The sequence below is a fragment of the Mauremys reevesii genome, linkage group 8 (assembly GCF_016161935.1).
Source record: "Mauremys reevesii isolate NIE-2019 linkage group 8, ASM1616193v1, whole genome shotgun sequence".
Lineage (NCBI taxonomy): Eukaryota > Metazoa > Chordata > Testudines > Geoemydidae > Mauremys > Mauremys reevesii.
In genome coordinates, this window is record NC_052630.1 from 7,775,310 (window position 1) to 7,795,526 (window position 20,217).

Consider the following 20,217-nt stretch of genomic DNA (forward strand, 5'->3'; position numbering starts at 1 on the left):
TCAGTTTACCTAACACTCAGAGGATACTTACCCAACTTTACCCTCAGTCCTGCCGCTCAGTGTCTGTAGAGTGGGGGCCAAATTCTGTCTTTACTTATACCTATGTAAATCCCACTGCCATTAGTGCAGTTACATGTCTGTAACAGAGAAGACTTTGGAACTCTCTCTACTAAAACTGCTCTTCGTAAACAAACCAGCACTTTATAAAAAAGATTCCCCTCCCCCAACTGTGAGCTGAATTAGGAAATGAATAGAGGCAGGGTTAAGTAGTGTGCAATACACTTTGATCTGAATAATTTATATGCAAAGTACATAAATATGAGAATCTGAGCTGATAGCAAAAAGCAGTCTGGTTAAGTGAAACGAGGATCAGTATCAAAGAGAAAAGGAAGCTTTAAAGATACAATGTATATAGTTTAATGGGTGAATTAAACAAGTGAAAAAGTAATTAGGGCCCAAAATCTATTAAGCATCACTTACTTTGGGGAATCTGAACTAACAGAATACATTTTTTTCCCTAGCAGAGTACTAGGTTGAAGTGATGAAAAAACACAGATGATAAGGAAATAACAAACACTGTAGAGTGCCCTGAATAATCACACTTCACTGTCTATCTCGGGGGAGGAAGATTTGCATTAATATTTTTAAAAGAAGATTTTTCTTTAATATTCCGAAGGTCCTTCCCAGAAAGCCTATACTTGAAAGGGATAACACCTTGATACTCCAGGGCATAAACCAACCTCTAACTAATAGGAGTTAGGAAGAAACTTTCCCTGGGGTTGGTTATCCTGTAAGTGCCTGCTGCAGGGCTTCTTGAACCTTTTTTCTTAAGCATCCGGTGCTAACCACTGTCAGAGACAGGATACTGGATTAGATGTACCACAGCTGTGATATAGTATGGCAATTCCTGTGTTTTGAGGCAGAGCAATAGTGCTGCTGTGATGAGGGATGATACTCAACTTTCATCTCCATGGCTTAGGCCCTGCTGCTGCAAGAGACATGAAGTGCAACCATCACACTGATTTCCTTTTAGGTCCTTCCTCCAACTGGAAAATGCCCGGCAGGCTGGGCCCAGAGTCATTCCTGCACCCCTGTCTCTTCAGCATGGGGTTTATCCACCCCACTAATATTCTATCTTGTGTTTAGTTTTGTTCCAAAGCAGAACTGGCAATAAGATATTTTAATATTCAAATCAGAGTAACCCTCTAGGAATGAACAGGAGCAGAACTTAAGTACAACAACTTGCACTGAATTAAATGAGTGTTAAACCAACAGCTCATATGATCTCTCCTCTTCTAGAAAAATCTTCATCAATAAGCAATCCACTATCATGTTGCACATCTTACCGCTTTAGAGAAGCCACAGAAAGCGTGCTTCTGTATGTGTGTTTCTATTGCAGTCCATGAGGTGGTTAGGAGAAGAAGTGGGCCTGAATTAAAGCTCTGGATCAGAACACCCTCAGAACTTTGGGGGAGCTAGGATGTGGACAGAGATCCAAAGATTGGAGCTCAGAGTGCATCTCTCATTGGGAGTGATTTTTATTTATTTCTTTTTGGTTAGATAGATTTTTATAAGCGTCCAGAATAAAATAAATAAAATAAAATTTCAGAAACATTTTATAGCCTACAGGCAAAAGTCTGGTGGTTTTCAGTGCATAGTTTCAAAAATGTTATTTTTAAAAGCTGTGTCAGGTTTGCTGATATTTAAGTAGATCTGGGATAAAATTGTCTACAGCACCTCAGCGTGTGCCTACACTGCAGCGTAAACCCAGGATTAGTAGAACTTGAGTTAGCAACCTAGGTTTGTTAATCTAGGGCTTCAGTGTCGACATGCATTTGTAACCCAGGTTAGGAATAGTTGAACCCTGGGTCCCAACTTTGGGCTCTAGTGTCTGTGTGTCAGTATGCAGGCTCAAGTCCAAGCACCCATCTCCCAGACTTCCTAACACCCTCCCACAATGTGGCTGCTCTAGCCTTTTCTTCATGGTGCAGTGTAGAAAAAGTTGATTGTGCATCAAGCTTGACTGTTCAGAGGACAAAGAAGGTTGGCTTTTGGGATTGTGGAATACTTTTGGCAGACTCCTAGAGTACGAGTCCAGTGGGGCTGCGTCTACCCTGCAAAGCAATAGGGCTTGGACCTGGGTCCCTGCTTGACTCAGGCTCAGACCCTGCACCCCTGAGGGTCCCTGAGTCTGAGCCTGGGGTTAGTGTGATTTGTGTGTAGACAGAAGAGAGGTTAGTCATGATCCTGAGTTTGAACCCTGGGCTTATAATGAGACATAAGCTTATAAATCACTGAGGCATTTTTGAAAATTTTAACCACAGTCTATTTCATTGGCCTTATTTGTTATAATATAATGGAGAAAATCCTTTGGGTTCTAAACATCAGGGTGCCTGTTTTTGTTTTTTAATCCATTCTGTATGACAAATTGGTGGCAAATCAAGCTGAGTAATTTTCAGACCCATTTGGCTGCTCAGAAATGAGAACAAACTCAAAGAATTGGTTTTTATAATCTAAGAAAATCCAACGTTAAGTGCTCCCTCTGCTGGTTCTGCAGCAGTTGTTGATTGGCAACAACAAATATAACAGTGGTGCAGATTTTAGTTGTCAAAGATGGTATCCAGAAAAAGGTACTTTGTCATTTCCAACCAAGGTACCATCTGCTCCAGTGTTTAGACTTCCAGGTGACAGATACTTTCTAAATAAATACCTAAAAGTTAGGTAGATAGTTGACTAAACTGAAGTTTTTTTTGATGTTGGACATAAGAGCTACACTAAGTTAATTTTAGCTCTTTTCAAAACAAAGGGATAAGATGTCAATATTTGCTAAATGTGAAAGGACAGATTCTGCAGAAATAAATATTTTCAAACTGCCAGGATAGCATTTTAAACACAGAGGAAATAACAAAGATTAAAAAATGACTTGACTGATCTTTAAACACTGGAAATTGTAATGCAGTCAAGATGGCTAAATTTTAAGATGTAGCGAGAGAAGCCAGATGTAATATTTAACTTTAACTTACCTAACACCAAGTCTTACTGCAAAACGCAAAAACAGATTTGGTTTCTTGTCAATCAGAAATACATAGCACTTCTGTGGCACCTTGTAGTGTTCATATAATCCAAATATACATCTTTAACTGAGTGTATTACAAGCATTAACTAGACCTCCCAACACCCGGATGGATAAGAGGTGCCTACACTACTTATGTGACGCTGCCTTTGGGGTGGAACATGGCAACTGTCTGATAGCACACAGCCACACTGCACAATAGTTTAAGGTAGGAAAGGTAGGAAGCTGCATACAAGTGAAACAACAGGGGAAATTTAGATAGGGAGGAAATACTTAATGGGGATGCTATAACTCCAAAAGAGCAGCAGAACAAAGTTTCTTCAGTGTGCTAGACATTTTGGGCATGAGCCTTGTGTGGCCAGAAGACTTCAATGGGGAGATAAAATCAGCAAACATCTCAAAGACTCAATCTCTCAAGGTATGTCCACATTGCAACAAAAACACCACTGTCTGGCTCCAGGACTGCTTGGGCCCAGATGTCTACACTGTAATTTTATAGCCCCGCAGCCCAAGCCCTGCAAGCCTGACTCAGCTGACATGGGCCAGCTGAGGATGTTTTATTGCAGAGTAGACATACCCTTGGAGCCCTATCTTGCAAGGCACTGAGCAGCCTCAACACCTATTGAAGTAAAAGGGAACTGAGGGTGCTCACCAACTTGCAGGATATGCACTGGGGCAGGGACCCTATCTTCATATCTGCCCACCACACTGTTAGCAATAATCTCTGCTTCCTCAGCATAAGCAGGTTATAAATGTAGGCCAAGAGCTTGCTCTGTATTGGGACTGCTCTGTATGTTTCAAGTTGGTTTTGTTCTGTTCTGCATTTTCCATGCATTTGAACATTCTTTTTGTTAAAAAAATGGAAAATTGAAAAAAATATGTGGAAATTTTTCCTTTTGGCTGAAATTTTCCTTTTTTTTGGACCAAAAACCCTGAAAATTTCCCAGTAAAAATATTTATTGAAACCTAAAAGTTTTTATCAAACCATTTAAAAATATTTTTGCACAAAATTCTAAAGCCAAAATTTTTCAAAATGTCTATCAAAAAATAATTTTGACCCTTTACAATTAGCTCTAGTTTCCATGTACTGCCTAAACTGGCATCCCATGCTATTTGCTGAGGGAAAGGTGCTGGCTTAGAACAGGTCTCAGCCTCCATGGCTGAGTAGCTAGGAATGCCTGCAAAATGGGGGGGAGGAATCATAGTCACTGTTTTCTGTATGGCATAGAGTACTGTACTAGGAAACAAAGACTGGTTAGAGTATGGATAAGCCCAGATATTTCCAGCTGCACTGGTAATGTAATAAACACATTTTATGTAATTTATTTAATGTAATTTATGCATTTTCAGGGCTAAAGTACAGAAATTCAAAAGAACTTGCATAAAACTATCATCGCACTAATACTCAGTAACTGCCTATGCCCTTCACTGCAACAGTATATTCCTGACCATTTTCTATACAACTATGAAAACATAGTTTTTTAGTTTGCTGCTGGCAAGGATGCAGTTCAAAATTCATTTTTATTGGGTTGTCTAAAGCCCATAAGCGTGTGCACAGACACAGATAGAGAGCCACCCCTCCCCAAACAAAATCATATACTGTTTTAGCCTTTTATCTTATTGAACACAGAAGGTTAAAGTGACATAATGAAAAGTCAGAAAGGGGCTGAAGTGGATCAATATATTGCTGAATTCTTATTGAAATTCTAATGCTTTGACTGTTCCATGCAGTTTTATTTCTGCTTAACATTTTCTGAGTAAAAGTCATTGCCCTAGAGATGCAAGATTTATGGACACAAAGAGATGAAAATGATTAGCTAAAAGGTTTCTGAACAAAGAGAATCAAAATCTGCTGAAACACTACAGGATGGATCATGTATAGGAGGTTGAATTATTTCAAACAAGTTATTAATTTTCAAAGATACTGCATCTTAGAGCTTAGCATACACAGATCACACCAAACCTTTATTCTCTGCTTCTTTTATAGGGACAACATACTTCTCAAAAACGCTTTCGGTTATAAAAGATATATACATCCATGCTTGTTAAATTGCATAAAGATATTTAATCATTTTCTAGACAGATGATTTTTTTAATTAAAAAAAAAGAATATAAGTGTTTGCATACCCTGGACTTTCATGGGTTGACATTATGGGCTGGTCCTACAGTTCTAACAAAGGCAAAACTCCAATAGCAGTAAATTCTGACTGTTTACACTCCTGCCCTCATATAGTTTCCATCTGATCTTTCCTGCAGCAGGATAGGTGTATTACCTATAGAGTGTTTAACTCTTCAGACATCTGAGACATGCAGCAATGGATTTGGCTCACTGTGTATTTGACCACTCTAAAGAATTGGGCAGGTCTCCTGCTTTTAGACCGTATCAGAGAACAGGGACATGTGTTCAGACTTGACTCTGCACTTCACATAGTACAACAAAAACTGGGAGACCTTAACCATCAGACTGATCAAGATCAAGTGGAGAATGGGAAAAATTCAATTTCTGGTGGTGCGTAGGAGTCATGGAAAGGGAGACTCAGTGGTTGGACAGAGGCTAAAGACATGGAAAGATTTATTCGCTGGTCACTGGGGTTTAAAGGGAAGAGAGTGAATTTGGAGGGTGCAATTGTGTTGAAGGTGGACGGTGGGAGGGCAGGTCAATACTTAGAGTTAGAAGGGGATGGGGAGTCAGTTCTAGGTGGCAGATGGATTAAGGGAATGCTTAAGTAGAGCTAGAACTAAGGGATCGAACAGACAAAATCCTTCTGTCTGCAGGGGTCTGAAATGACAGAGGCATGGCAACCAGAAGGTATCAATGATTGCAAAGTTTTCAGTCTGATGCTGTCTCCATCTGGTTTAGGATGGAATAGAAATAATAATAATAAAAGGCATTACTTTTCTATGTCCAGAATCCAGATAGCTTTCTGGGACACTGGTTGGCAACTGGCCTGCTCAGTGACTGTGGAGTTAGATTATCATTCCCTTATGAAAAGTGATTGATTTTATTATTAATTTTAACTACTGAAAGGGACACATCAAACCCATGGACTGGGCAGGGATAGGAAGTGTCTAAAGAGGCCTAATTTACACATAATAAAGGGCACTTTTTTGCCACAATTTATGTGTTTTTGGATATTAACCAGTCTGGGTTACATTATTGACACTGCCCTTTTTAGACTGGTTATCTACTTTGAAAACTGCAGATAAATTATTCTTGATTTTGTGGTTAAATTATTACTATATAACACCAGAGATTTGTACATGGATTTTTACAAAGCCCATACCAAGACACAGCTCATGCCTGGAAGCACCTGGAATCTTACTAATAATTCTGCTGTCTTCGTTGCTATGCTGAGCAGTGTCATTACATTTTTGCTGATAAATTCCTGAGGGCCAGATCTTTGTTCCCTCCATCTAGCTGCTTCAAGCTGCTCAGTGGACAGCAGATGGGAATCCGTGCATGGTGTAAAGGGGACATGGACAGACTATATTGTGCTCCCTAGAGGGCTGTTCTAGCCAGTGTAACTTAGAGCAGCACTTAGGCTTCTCTAAGCTGTGCCAGGGTTGGACTGGCTTCCTGTTGTCCTCGGGATTGCGGGTAGGCTGCAAGGAGACATATCTCACAGCACAACTTGGCCAGATCCAAGGATATGGCCCAATATATCTATACTATTCCCACAGCACTTTTTTAAACATGGGAACTTCTAAGCAAAATTTACTAAATCAAAAAGACTAAATACAAATCACAGTTCAGAGAAAATGAGATGAGAGCTCAGTAAACCGCAGACAAAGCTGGAAGGATTGAATAATTATGTATATTGTTGCAGGAAATGTATGGAATTTAATTCTTGGTTTCATGCGGGTTTTAAAGCTTTAAGCAGGTTTTATTTTCAATGATTAAATATAATTTTTTCAATACTTTTACATGATTAATGTAACAGTCTGATCTTTCCGTGAGTGCATCATAAATACAATCCACATTGGTGTGCTGTATATGGTGAGTTTTATTGCTGCAGCACTTTATGAAATTATTCTTTGGGAAATTATAGATAGTCAATGAATAATTCAAGGCACAGAATAAAACAAAATCTAATAAGCGCTGGGTATGATTGAACTTTGACATTATTACAGTAATGTGTATATATAAACCTCCTTGTTCTTCTGGAACCGGGATTCAAATACAGCATGATTTTTGTAGGAATAGACATTTTCATAAGTAACTCGTTTGAGAAGAAGGGTGACATTGATTTACTAATTGGTAAGCTGTCAACCTATAAAACTTGGACCTGTTCCAAGAGAAATGACAAAATAAAGGATAATTGCAGAGGAAATACAGGATTTTGGATGGGGATCCCAGACACTGTAATTGTCTCCCTGGGGTTGAAAATACCACCATAAGTCAGATAAAGTAAAAGGTAAAGGAAAGGAAGGGATGAATCTCATAAGGTGATAACATAACTGCTATCCCAGGCAGATTGAATCCGGAGCAGAAATCACTGCAAAAGCCACACAATCCCCATGCTGAAATTGGGGCAGGGAGCTGTAGTTTTGCTGAGGAGAGAAACAGTTACTGTCTTCTTTCTTCCCCAGCACAGAGTGTCAGAGGAGGCTGCTGGCCTTTATATGCGAGTGAAGGGAAGAGATCGAGTTCTGGTTGGTCTAGGGAGGTAGACTACAGAAAGATGAGGAAGTTTGGGTGAGACAGAGGAGGGCTTGGGCAGGTGAGGTGACAGGCTGAGCGGGGCCATATACACACAGTACTAGACTGTATCCAAACACATTACTACTGTATCTGGGCTGAGCTTTTGTGGAGGGTTCTGGGGCTCAGGTTCTCATTCTGTTCCCAGGATCATGAACTATGAAACTCTCCTGTCTGTGCACAGATGTGCACTTGATGCTGGTCTGTTAGGAGTCCTGCAACTGATTTCAAATAGGACCTGCACTGGCTCCTCCCATGAACTATAAGGAGCTAGCTAGGGCGCTGACTGGTGTGTACATCCAAACACTGAGTGTTAGTCACCAGTTTATTCCTGCTTGCATGTTAGAGATGGGCCTAAACCAAAATCCCAAGGACCAGAACACCCCCTAAATTTAGAATAAGGTAAGATCCAAAATTGCCCGATCCCCTATTTCAAACCATACCACTGACTCCAGACTGCCTGCATTGAAAACAATGCTGCCCTGTCTACTCCTCAGCCCTTTCCCATTGATGTATCTGTTTTTTCCTGCTATTTCATTTGGTAGGCGTATAATGCAGAAACACAGGGCCAATTCTGCAGCTGTTGTAAATCAAAGTAGCTCCATTAATTTTAATAGACCTTTGCCGATTTATACTTGCTAGGGATCTGGCTCATTGCTTTCAATGGCGTTACACTGATTTACACCAGCTGAGCATCTGGCCCATTTATTTCAGTGGAGCTACACTGATTTACACCAGCTGAGCATTTGGCTCATTGATTTCAATGGAGCTACACTGGTTTAAAACTGGATCAGGCCCTTAATATTTTTGATTGTCCTTCTGGGAAAGGAAGAAGCAGCAGAAAAAGAAAGCGATGGATAAATGAGCTGTTTAAAGAGGTGAAAGTCAAGGAGGCAGAATTCTCATTTACCTGGGCTGACAAAGATTAGCAAGAATCTTGGGGATTGCTCTGAAAATGACCACAAATTTGTAAGTACTTTTAAAAACTTCCCTCTCTTATTCTTTAGGAAAGTTTAAAAAATTAGAGCAATTTTCTTTTTCTATTCTTTTAGACTAATCACTATTATGCAAATATGGAAATTTGAAAGTGCCTGGGAATAGACCTACACTTAATTTCATTGTGTTTTCTCTGCTCAGTTTGGGGATTTGCACATTTAATTTCTTTTGCTTAGCTTGTGAATTAATGTTTATTTCACTGACCTGGGGGAATCAGCATGATTATTATGGAAGGACCAGGCATAAATGTAATTTAAAATGCAATAAAATACAAAAAAGAAACTGGTTTGCTGTTGGAAATTGAGTATAAGTGATCTTGGCCCAAGCAGCTAGGTAAATGCTACCTGTTATATTAAGCTTTTTTTTTTATCTAAAGAAATTATTAAGTTTCAGACAATTCCTATATTGTCTTCAGTGTTGTAGTGGTGTTGGTCTCAGGATATGAGAAATATAAGGTAGGTGAGGTAATATGTTTTATTAGACCAGCTTCTGTTGGTGGAAGGTACAAGCTTTCTGAGCTTTACAGAGCTTTTTACTCAGCTGAAGAAGAGCTCTGTAAAGCTTGAAAGTTTGTACCTCCCACCAACGCAAGTTAGTCCAATAAAGGATATTACCTCACCTACCTTGTCTCTCTCAATATCTATATTGTAAATTTGTGACAAGTGAAATTGATTAGGAACATCAATGTTAGTTTAGTCCTGACCCATTTGCAATTGTAAGAACATTAATGTAGGTCCATGTTATTTTTAAAGAACCTAGGGAAACAATTGCTATCATCATTGGAAATACATACCATAATTAATGGATTGTTTTAAGTTGCTTCTGTGTCTTTAACCCTTAAAACACTGGCTAGTCCAAAGAGACCAGATTACAGCCCACATAGAAACCTAATTCCTTCCTTGTATGGGTCTCTCATTGTGTTTACTGTAGGCAGCAGGAAGTGTTGTAGGGAGAGAACCTCTTAGTTCAGGAGTTCTCAAACTGGAGTTTGGGACCCCTCAGGGGGTCACGAGGTTATTACATGGGGGGTCGCGAGCTGTCAACCTCCACCCCAACCCCGCTTGCCTTCAGCATTTATAATGGCGTTAAATATATAAAAAAGTGTGTTTAATTTATAAGGGGGGTCGCACACAGAGGCTTGCTGTGTGAAAGGGGTCGCCAGTAAAAAAGTTTGAGACCCACTGCCTTAGTTAGTGCTAACGCTGGATTTGCATCAGCTAAAGATAGTAGAAATATGTGAAGCTGCAGCAGTTCCAGCAGCATTGGTGGCAGGCTAAGATGGGACCCAAGGGCTTCAACAGACCACAGAGGCCACTTCCTGAAGCTCTTGAAGGGGCCCAGAAATCAGGCAACCAGCAGACTTCGCTGGCTTGAGAGATCAGCTCTGCTAGATCACACTTCTAAAATGCTTACCTGTTTCCTGGAAGGAGTGGAGATCTTGAGTGTCCTGTGAATAAGTACCCCCTTACCATATTTCTGTAAAGAAGGTGGGTGTCATATCCCATTTCACAGGTAGCGAAACTGAGGCAGAGAGGTGACATGATTGCCCAGACATTGGCAGAGCCAGAACTATAATACTGAAGATTCTGGCTTCCTCTGCCCAATTATCCAGATTACATTATTTCTCAGACTAAAAGTGAACAACATCTAAGTAATAGGAAGAAGACAGAAATATTTCTTAGGTATCTCTATTATGAAATGTAAGTGATCCTTGAAACTGTAGTGGGAATTATAAGATATGAGCCAAAACTAGAATCTTTTGTCTGAACCTTTGTGAGCTATGATGGTTTGGACCAAATGGAGCTATGTTGATCAGTTGAGAATCTGGGCTTTGAATTGCAACTAAATCTTAGTGTAGTGCATCATGCCCAGTAAAACTGATTATACAAGTTCTGGTTTTGAGTTTTGTTTCTTTTATTATAATGTAAGGAGGATTTGGCTGTCTTGGCAATTAAAGAAACCCTAACGTTATGTGACTTTGCAGCATCTATAATACATGATGGGATCAATTATCAAAAAGGTGACTTTTTAATATAAGAGTAAGTCTGAAATGATGAATTCCCCATCTGTTAAACAGACTCGATTTCTGGTGACATTATAAACTGAAAAGGGCAGCAGGCTCCTTTTTCATCATACACGAATCTCTGAGAAAGAAATTACTATATAGAACACGTCCAGAATTGTGGTACAACATACCCAAGTCACTGCTGAATGGTCTGAAGAATGCAATTTACTCTATTATACTGTCACCTGATGTTTTTGCAGGATTCCTTTTGGCCAAGTGTATCTTGTAAAATCTCACTGAATTGTGTTATGACTGATAGAGATGGCTCTTGAGAAAGATCTGCCTGTCTCAGTACACAGTGAAATACTCCATGGTAACCTGAATTTCATGGTACCTGACTACAGTGAGTCTCAAATCTTCTGGTGTGGTAACTCACTACCTAGCTGAAGTGTGAATGAATGGCAAAACTCTGTTAGTCTTAATTCAGCATTGCAAGGGCATAGTCAAATTCTGGACATAATTACCCACTAGTTTCAATGGAGTTATACTGATGTAAAACTGGAGGGATGCAGTGGCAAACCAGGCCCTCTGACTTCAGAGGCTCCCTGAACATCATTGTCTATAAGTTATTCAGCAGGAGCATGGGTTGCAAAAGCAGGCTTGAAGGGTGGATTTTCTTTAAAGATGTTGAAAATATGAGAATACTTGTAATTTAAAAATCCTTCAAATAAGTACTTTAAACAGCAGGACACCCAGTATTTATCAGGGCTCTGCACTCCTTTCCTTTTCCTTTCTGGTCAAGGAATTATGGCTATGTCTGTCCCCCAGATTTCTTTCTGATCATTCCCTGGTTTACAACAGGGATGGATTTACCTCCTAATACTAATGGGTTAGTTATGGCGCACTTACAGAATTATGCTTCCATTTATTCCTTTGAAAGGAAAGAATATATTCTACCTTCATAGCCTATGTTTAAAAGCAGTGGGAGTTTATTTTCCGGGCTGCATTATATAAATTTCTAAAGTGTTCATCACTGTATAATTTGGGTGCTTTTTATTTAAAATCTTCAGCCTTGAACACATTTCCAAGTAATTGGTTGAATGTTTGCAAAGAAATTGAGGATTGTACAAGGACTTTCTAGCAAAAATATTGGTACAGAGTAGGTTTAGGCTATTTGCCTTGTGGCTTATGTAATCTGTTACCAACTCCTTTCCACATTTTCAGGGAAGGTCCGTCTCTCTTTTTTTCCCTCTCCTTCACAAAGGAAACTGTTTCTTTTCATAAAACCAGAGCTGGATTCTGAAACATTAGAAATTAAAATGTAGCATCTGTGGAAAAATTCACATCTTTCCCAACTCTTGTATCTCTGCTTTCATTGTTTTTCTGAATCTGGTGAAATACAGGTCCAAAAAATACAGTCATAAAGGAACCACACAGTTGCTTTCCCAAAAGCACACAAGCTGAGAAGCACAACATGAAATTGCAGAGTAGATGTTCTTTTGAATACATTTCCACTAAATAAATCTACCACACCCAAAGTCAGGCCCAAGAAAAGGAAAGAAAGGAGAGCTGTACTGCAAAAAAGACATATTTCCAATCATACTTTATAGTATTTTACAGCTTTCCTCTTTTCCAATACTTTTGAGTCCTAAAATACTCAGATGCTCTTCTTCCACATCCATGCTATTCCTGTCACAAGAATGGTAATTGATTAGCATGTGGGAAAGGATAAGTCATCCCTGATATATGTGACTGAGGGCTCAATCCTTTGCACTGCTCTGGTCTTGCTGAGGAGATTTAAGCTGCTTTAAACAGGCAGCTGAGGATTCAAGTAAACAGACTGCCATCTGCATCCACCACATTTAGGAGTGTGCTGCTGTCTTTAGCAACTGCAGTGCAGATGCAGAGTACACCAACAGAAGGAGTTTTTCTGCTGGTGTAGAAACACTATCTTGGCATTGGCTATGTTGACAGGAGCACTTTTCTGTCAACATAGCTGCTACACTGGGGGTTTTGTCAGCATAACTATGTGTCTTTGTGTGTATTCTTTTCACACCTCTGACCACGTAGGTGTACCTTGGAAGATGGTATGCTTGATTGGAAATACTGAGCTTGGAATGTGGTTTAATTGGAAAAACTGGACTTGAAGGGTAACTGATAAGATAAGAGGAAAAGTCTTCGGAAAAAAGGCCCCAATTATTAGAAATGGTTCTAGCTAGTTTGAACAATAAAGGAGGATCGTGTGTCTTGAACCAGTAGTGACCCCAAGCAGGCCCAAGTACACACTGCAATGTGACTTTTTTTGGGAGGAAAAAAAAAAGTTTTGGGGACAAAAAACTTCTACCCCTGTGAGAGATTTTAGTCTTTTCCCCTCCCTTTATTGTCAACAAACAGCCAGTGTAGACACCACAGCTTTTTTTTTTCCCCTTCAATTTTATTGGCCTCCAGAAAGTGTCCCACAATTCCCATGCTGCTCAGCGGTTTGAACTCCGCTGCCCTGCAGCCAACCCACCCCTCCCCCTTGCAGCCCCGGGAATTTTAAATCTCATTTCCTGCTTGCTGGCTTCCCAGATGAGCTTCCCAGGAGGCTTCCCAGGTGACCATGGCTGGCTATTGCACCAAACGCGCTCATGCTTGTACCAATGCTGAGTTGTTAGACCTGATCAGTATATGGGGAGAGGAATCTGTTCTGTGGTGCAAGTGCCCCATAGGAATCGGGACACACATGAGCAAATTTCTCGAGGCTTGTGCGAAGAGGGCTATGATCGGGACATGCAGCAGTACAGAGTGAAGATAAAGGAGCTGAGGCAGGCATACCATATGGCGTGGGAGGCAAACCATCGCTCCGGTGCTGCACCTAAGACCTGCTGCTTCTGTAAGGAGCTGAATGCTATCCTCAGTGGTGACCCCATTGAAAATACTGAATATCACAAAAATCATGATAAAATCATTAGAGCTGGCAGTGTACCTGTATTGGTTTATAAAAAAATCCTTCATGCTTTGGGCCAAATTCTGCCCTCAGTGACACCCATGGAACCGCATTAACTTCATTGGCAGAATCTTTCCAATCCTAGGAGCAGGACTGGGCCCTGAAACTTCAAAATCCTGCCTTGATCAGGAACAACTGGATATTGGAAGAAGCATCCTTTCTGAGGATATTGAAACCAACATTATGGCACCATCATATAAGCCTACAATAATGACACGAGACAGTTGTGCTTATATAACTGCTGAAAGGCTATGTAAGGACTAAGTGTTTCTATCTTTCCAAGTCATGTTCAGTGAGGAACATTCTGTTCAATCCCTGAGGAACAGCCAGACTACCAGTGTTCAAGTAAGCTACATACATAATGAAATGCAGTTCCTAGGAATAGGCATTGTACACTGGCGAGCTGAAGAGTCAGGGTAGCTGGCATGTTCTGTTCACTCCACCGATACAGTCCTTTTTATTTCATTGGGGTTGGGTGGGGAGATGTCAGTGCAATATTTAGCCCAGCATGTTTAAGGTCAAATTATCAAAATGACTTCAACCAAGGCCTCTTTATGCACATGCAACTTTGTGTGTAAGTGATTTGCACATACAGTGTTTACACCTGTAATTTTTGCACTTATTTGTGTACACAAATGATAGACTCTACACTTACAACAACCCATGTACAGTGTGCATGTGAATTAAGTGCAAGAGGATTTTGCATGTGTAAATTTTGGTACTGGTGCACACATAAGAACATAAGAAAGGCCATACTGGGTTAGACCAAAGGCCCATCTAGCCCAGTATCCTGTCTTCTGACAGTGGCCAGTGCCAGGTGCCCCAGAGGGAATGAACAGAACAGATAATCAAGTGATCCATCTCCTGTCGCCCATTCCCAGCTTCTGGCAAACAGAGGCTAGGGACACCATCCCTGCCCATCCCGGCTAATAGCCATTGATGGACCTATCCTCCATGAACGTATCTAGTTCTTTTTTTGAACCTTGTTATGGTCTTGGCCTTCACAACATCCTCTGGAAAGGAGTTCCACAGGTTGACTGTGCAGTGTATGAAAAAATACTTCCTTTTGTTTGTTTTAAATCTGATGCCTATTAATTTAATTTGGTGACCCCCAGTTTTTATGTTATGAGGAGTAAATAACAGTTTGTTATTTACTTTCGCCACAGCAGTCACAATGGATCCTGTGCAACAAAGGTGTGTGAGTGTGTGTTTCTAAGTTCTGGATATACTTTCTCAAAGGTCAGTCCAGTTATCACAGTTGCCATTATATCATCTACACTATAGATATTCCAGCTGATCTTTGTCATTCTGGTCCACTTTCTTGTCAGAATTGGGAAGCATTAGAATTTTACTCATTTTATTCACTGCTCACAGTTCCACTGCTCACAGTAGTAAAGTTAAGCATGCACTTACGTATTTGAAGGATCAGAGCTTATGAGAGTGTCATGTGAACTGTGCTTTATTCAGTTTATGCATGGCTTCTTCATCTTTTTCTTAAAGCTGCTTATGTAGATCTTTTGGAGAAGCTCCTGATGGCAGGAGTGAGCAATCTGAAATATTATGGAGAGGCAGTCAGCCCTCCATAGTGAAGGTTGCAACTGAGTTTTCAGCACCTTGCAGGATTGTTCACTTTGGTTTGGATCTTGTGAGATGCTGGGCATTCCTGCAAGGGACTAATCACCCTCAACCCTCATTGTCTTCAATGGGAGTTGAGTGTATTCAGCACTTAATGCAATCAAACCCCAAATGAGGAGTGGAGAATGATGGCCTTCATTCTGCTATTTGTCTAGTCAGGAATTTGTAAACTAGTTTTCCTTTTTTCGGTGTGTCTGACAGTAAAGAAAGCAGGCATTGGCTCACTCAGGATCAGTCACAGTAAGACATTTTAATTTTCACTGATGAGATGAAGCTGTTTGTTAAGGATGGATAAACTAGTCTGAGGTTGTGATTTTCTAGTCACTCTGAGGGCAGAGCTAAGGTAGACGGGGACCAGATTCACTGCAGCTCTGCACTGACTTCCTGGAGGTGGAAAGTGCTCCCAGTGCAGCCCCAAAGCCTAGTCCAGCCATCCCTCTTGCAACCTCTTCCACCAGAGCTTCTGTGGAGCCTCTGGCAAAAGAAAATCAGCCTTTCCCTCCTATCACCCCTGAAGTGGGGAGTTGGTGGAAATGCCATCTTCCCTGGAATGGGAGTGCAGTGGGCACTGGTGGCACAGGGTGGTATAATTTTGCACTGGTGTGACCCTGACCCGTCTCTATAACCTAGAACAGGGGTCAGCAACCTTTCAGAAGTGGTATGCCGAGTCTTCATTTATTCACTCTGATTTAAGGTTTCGTGTGCCAATAATACATATTAATGTTTCTAGAAGGTCTCTTTCTATAAGTATATAATATATAACAAAACTATTGTTGTATGTAAAGTAAATTAGGTTTTTAAAATGTTTAAGAAGCGTCATTTAAAATTAAATTAAAATGCAGAACCCTCCGAACCGGTGGCAAGGACCCAGGCAGTGTGAGTGCTACTGAAAATCAGCTTGTGTGCCGCCTTCGGCATGCATGCCATAGGTTGCCTACCCCTGACCAAGAAACACAATACAGATCCATATGTCCTAAAGATAAATGCAGCTTGTGTGAACTCGCTGACAGTCTTTGAAAAGGTCAGAACTAAATACAATACAGCCCCATTTATCTGAATGAAACTGGAGACACAGCATTCCTTTAGATTAGTGTTTCCCAAACTTGGGACGCCGCTTGTGTAGGGAAAACCCCTGGCGGGCCGGAGGTCCAGCCGATCGCAGCTCCCACTGGCCGCAGTTCGCTGCTCCAGGCCAATGGGAGCTGCTGGAAGTGTGTGGGCCGAGGGACATACTGGCCGCCGCTTCCAGCAGCTCCCATTGGCCTGGAGCAGCGAACCGCAGCCAGTGGGAGCCGCGATTGGCCAGACCTGCGGACGCAGCAGGTAAACCGGCCCGGCCCGCCAGGGTCTTTCCCTAAACAAGCGGCATCCCAAGTTTGGGAAACACTGCTTTAGATAAATGGAGAGAACAGAAAAGTAAATGAGTAGTTTAAGAAAGAGCAGCGGGTGCCATAAAGTTTATCTGTATTGGGTATCTCACAAAATGGTGTACAATATGTAAAATATGGTGTCAATGGTATAAAGTAAAAGTTTATACCATCTGCATAGCTGATAAGGTGGGCAGGTGATGAAACTTGTAGATCAGATCTGTGTTCCAGAGCTCAGTTGGTGTAAATTGAAGCAATGGAGATATGTTGATTTATACCAGCCAACTATCTGGGCCTGTATGTGCCATTTCTTCTACTTAATTATGTAGCAGGACTGCTTGGAGTCCCCAACTGAATTTGGGACTCCGCCAGTGTTCCTAATTTTTCCCACGCGTGTGCAGAATGATTTTTGTTATGTGCACAGTTACATCACCTCCATATTGGTGATGTAACAACATTCATGTGGTGGGGGTGGGGCCGAGAGGTTTGGAGTGTGGGAGGGGGCTGAGGGCTGGAGCAGAGGGTTGCAGTGTGGGGGCGGGGGGTGAGGAATCCGGTTGGGGGTGCGGGCTCTGGGGTGGGGCTAGGAATGAGGGGTTTGGTGCATAGGCTGCCTTGGGGCTACAGTGGGGAGAGAGGACTCCTCCCGGATCTCCCCCCCTCACAGCAGCACCTGGGCTGGTGGGGAGAGTCACCTCTCCCCTGGTCATGGCAGGTCTGGGGCTGGGCTGGGTTGGGGCTGTGGGAGGGACACCTCTCCCTCCAGCTGCAGCAGGTCCAGGCTGAGGCTGGGTTGGGGCCAGGGAAGGGGCACCTCTCCCCCGGTTACAGCAGGTTGGGCTAGGGGAGAGGCATCTCTTCCCACCACAGCTCTGAGTGCCTGCGCAGCGCTTCATAGCCTGTTGCACGGCTGCGTGGCCGCACAGCTTAGAGGGAACTTAGGACTCCGCTGTGGGAGATAATGTAAAAACAATGAAAACAAAGTCAGTTTGTATCCCACAGAGTTTACAATCTAGAATTATTGTATGCAGTATGGTTGTAGCAATGTTGGTCCCAAGATATTACAGAGACCAGGTGAGTGAGGTAATATCTTTTATTGGACCAATTTCTGTTGGTGAAAGAGAGAAGCTTTCGAGCTACACAGAGCTCTTCTTCACGGCAGGGACACATACTCAGATTTTCACAGCTAAGTACAAGTGGAACAGATTGTTTAGCATAGGTAGTTAACACATATTTCAATGGATCATTCAAGATTATGTGGCCTGTTAACACCCCTCCAGTCATAAAACTCTTGTGAAGGCCTGAAGTCCTTATTTAGGACCTCATTCTCCCCTCCTATCATACTCATTCTTCCAGCCAGGTTGAGGCTGGGGTGTATTTTGTGTCCCTGTGGAAGAAGTCTGGAGTTCTGCTTTGCAGGAAGCAAGGGACTTCCTCAGTGATGCTTCTTGCCTTCATTGTACTGCCCAGCCCCACTGATCCCTGGAGAGCATGGTTCCAGCAGGAGCTGAGCTTCCAGAAACTTCCCTGAATGCTGCTGCCCAGGAACCTCCCCTGGCCTAATGGGATTCTGTAGCAACCTGAGGCTGTATAAATTTATGTGGCTTCTTTTGTGGTCTGGAAGAGGATGACCCTGGAGGGAAGCAGCTGGCTTATCACCTTAGTGATACCCTTATTTCTGCCAGGTCTGAAACATACCAAGTCCACAGGTAGCTGCTTCCCTGGGATCTCAGGGGAAGGCCAAAGGTGAAAGCAACTTTCCCTCTTCTGATGGCACAGGACCCCTCCACAGGCAGAGTGAAGTCTGAGGCTTTTACCTTTTATTCAGGCCTCACTCTGGCAAACTCCCACTGAAATCAAGACAAGATAAAACTGCTCCAAGGACTTCAGGGTTTAGCTCCAGGAGATCTTTCAAGCTCTTTAATAAAATTTAATTCCTTCTTTTCCTATTGTATCTAAATGCTGCAAACAATGCCATTTAAAGTACTGCGATGCTGGTTCATTGGTTCTGAGTAATAACTTTCTACTTAGTTCTACTATCCAAAGATTAATATTAGTGTATTGCTTCATCTGATTTTTTCAACCTATTTTAATTTTATAGACCTTGTGTGAATGGATTGTATTTGTTCTTCTTTATTTTTCCCTTTGCAATCACTATTCCCTGATATTAAGTCTTCCAGTTGCCTGCATCCTTTATATCAGGGTGTGCTGTTGCTGAGCAACACAAGATTTGCTCTTTAAAATTATCCAGGGTTTCTACAGCCAGCTTTCTGAGCTGTGCATTGGGGAAGCAGTAATACACCTTAATGCTCTGAAAATATGCCCATTCTTAGTTCAAATTATTTATGAACATTTCTAGTACCTGGGCCATAATATACATATAGTTGACTATATATCTGAAAAGTTATGTAATATAGTTTCATTTCATTTTTAATTTACTACTGCTGTGTCTCCTATCTATCTATCTATCTAATCTATCTATCTATCTATCTAATCACACATAATTAAAGCATAAATATAGTTAGGACAATTCTAATTTGAAAGATTTATAACTAACATCTTACTTAACCTTGCAGACAACCTTAAAGTCTTTATTCTGCATTCTGAAAGCAGAAATGTACATCACATTTCCAGCACCTGGGAATATATTGCGAGAGTTGGCAACACTATTATGGTCTATTCGGGCCTTAAAATTGATGACTCATACTACTTGAAGGCCTATTAACTAACAATTTTTAGATGCAGTTTTTCATCATTGCCACTGGTGGAGAGTAAGGGGTGCAGAGAAGTCCAGTGGATTCAGAGCTAGGATCATTCTTGGCTCACTTTCTGCCCATGCAGAGTATACTGTGAAAGCAGAACTCAGTACAGCTTCACAGTACTAGATGAAGCCATTTCCATGACTGCCCTCAGTCACCATTGACTTCAGTGTGTTTGCACAGGTGTAACCGACAGCAGAATCTAACTTTACTACTGTTGCTATTTACCAGTCACTTGGTCATTATATCTACATTGCTAGGGGCCCTCAGAACACCAAACTCACCTCGATGATAGTCCATTGTCTAAAGATATTTAGGGCTCAATCCTGCACAGGGGAATAAAAGGCGGTGTGTAAGGCAGCTCCTTACTTTTCACCAGGGGTTAGCCATAGTGCTGGTTTCTAAATGGGGGGAAAGCAGCTGTGAAGCAGTGGACAGGACAGCCTAGACTCTGCCCCCCCTTCCAACGTGCTGGTCACTGCAGCCGACACGGAGCAGGAAGTGAGGTAGGCTAGGTAAAATGCTGGTGCAGCTTTCTCCTCCCACCACTAGAACAAGGGGTATGTAGAGACTGAACTGTGCGTGTGTGTCACAATTCGATCCTTGGCCTGGTCCTTGGGCAGTGCAACTATATACTCATGGCTTGTGGTAACTCATGATCCAGCCCTTCAAGGAGTGTAGTCGTTACCCTCTG

General features: G+C 41.7%; 1 protein-coding gene across 3 annotated transcripts in view; it reads left to right on the top strand.

The window, feature by feature from the left end:
• The first annotated feature begins 8,596 nt into the window (after positions 1-8,596).
• ADAMTS2 (ADAM metallopeptidase with thrombospondin type 1 motif 2) overlaps positions 8,597-20,217 on the top strand; it is a 352,434-nt gene continuing 340,813 nt past the window's right edge. For all 3 annotated transcript variants that reach the window (XM_039486343.1, XM_039486339.1, XM_039486340.1), the window contains exon 1: positions 8,597-8,741. The gene's annotated coding sequence lies outside the window, so the exon portion shown is untranslated. The remainder of the gene's footprint in view (positions 8,742-20,217) is intronic.